Consider the following 2,096-nt stretch of genomic DNA (forward strand, 5'->3'; position numbering starts at 1 on the left):
TGGTCAGCCCCCGCCACAAAACACCCAACTGTGAAGGAATCGAAGAGTCACACTGGAGTCCAGCCAGCATGGCTCAGTGGTTGAGCATCGACCTATGACGCGGGAGGTCATGGTTCAATTCCTGGTCAGGACACATGCTCGGGTTGCAGGCTCGATCCCCAGTGGGGGCCATGCAGGAGGCAGCCGATCAATGATTCTCTCTCATCATTGATGTTCCTCTCTTTCTCTCCTACGCCCTTCTCTGAAATCAATAAAAAGTATATATATAAAGAAAAAATAATTACTTAAAAGAGTCACACTGGAGAGGCTGGGAGACAGAGGCCAAGTTGGGGCGGGGCCTGGAAATGTCTTTCAGGTGGTTCTGACATGGCCAGCACCTGTGTTACTCACCTGCGGTCCACAGGCTCCAGAACGCCCGCCCACTGGCCCCATTTGGGAGCTGTTGATTGGTCCGTTCCTCTCACACGGCCTCCTCCGCCTGCGTGGGTGGTTGCTCTAAGCCTGTGACCTCACCTGAGGTTCAAAAGCACAGCCATTTCAGCTTTGCAGAAAGGCTCATGTCCGCCTGACTGCCCACCACAGGCCTGATGTCCTCTGGCATGGTCACGGCTGAGCTAGACCTTCAGGCGAAGAGGCTGTCCAGGGACTGGAGACCCCTAGCACACGAGTGCAGGGAATTCCCAGGAACACCCGCCCTGGACATCCCATGGGAAGAGGTTCATTAGTGGGAATTCTGACCCCATTGTTCGTGTTCCGCTGAACAAAAGGGTATGACTGGGTGTCTTGGTTTTTCGAAAATAACTGCTTCGACAACAGAACAGAAACAGAAACATCAGCCGCGTTTTCCCTCTCGTAATAAGTTCTGCTTCCCAGAACGCAGAAAAGGCCCCAAAACAGTGCTCACTCTCTGTGTGACCAGATCAGTTTCCGTTTCTGTTGGGAAGTGAAAAACCCTTGTTGTGGTGCGTGCCTCGGGCTCCCACGGAGGCACCATTTAAGGCCTCCTGCCCTGCAGGGTATCAGCAGCAGCAATACTTGTTGGCACCTGCTCTGTGCCCGGCATTTTACAACACTGTGGGGTAGGGCCCACTGTCCCCACTTTAGGGAGAAGGTCATATGGCCAGAAAGTGTCAGAGGCTGTAGGACCAGGCCCTCTCTTTGGGGAGGTCCCAGGCCAGGGGGGAGACCAGAGAGCACAGGGTGCCTGGACTGTGACTCCAGTGGCCGGAGAGTCTGGGCCGGGAAGGCTTCTTGGAGGAGGTGGGATTCTGGCTGGTCTTTGAGAACAAGAGAATAGGAGGAACAGGCGGCATCTGAATGGAGAAGAACATGAGCAAAGATCGAGAGAGAAAAGACTGGCTAGAGAAAGATGGGATGGGATGGATTTGGGAGCCCTCTCAAGTAACCTGTCAGAAACTTCTAGGCCAGTGGTTCTCAACCTTGGCTGCACATTAGAATCACCTGGGAATCCTTTTAAAATCCTGATTTCTGGGCCTCACCTTCCGGAAATTCTGTTTCTTTGTGATGGTGAGGCCACAACATTAGTAACAAAGAAACAGAATTTCTGGAGGATGAGGCCCAGAAATCAGGATTTTAAAAAGATTCCCAGGTGATTCCAATGTACAGCCCAGGTTGAGAACCACTGGCCTAGGGCAAGCAGTTATCTTTTAATGTGCGCAGGCAGGGGGCCTAACAGTCACTCACACTTTAAGTTAATTCCTCAGCTGTTCCTGGCCTCCTTGGAGGGAGGTGGGTGGCGGCTGAGGAAGGCGGTGGCACAGACACGACTGAGGAGGCATGGACCAGGGGCCTCTGTGGCAGAGCCAGGCCCATGGGCACCAGGCTTGGGAATAAAGATGCTCTGAGGCCCTGAGTCAATATGTGAGCCTGGAGAGCAAAGGAGGGAGGAGGCTTCCTCCCCGGCGCCCTGCCCTCGCCTGGAGCTGTGGGCTCCAGGGATGCTGGGAGAGGGGCTCACTACCTTTGAGGACCTGCAAGGTGGGAGCAGTGTGGCTGGGGAGCAGGGGGGCCTGCAGCTCGGGCCTGTGTGTTGAGGGCAGACGGCAACTTCGGCGACTTGGAGCGCAGAGCTGGAG

Source organism: Myotis davidii, unplaced genomic scaffold, assembly GCF_000327345.1.
Source record: "Myotis davidii unplaced genomic scaffold, ASM32734v1 scaffold238, whole genome shotgun sequence".
Lineage (NCBI taxonomy): Eukaryota > Metazoa > Chordata > Mammalia > Chiroptera > Vespertilionidae > Myotis > Myotis davidii.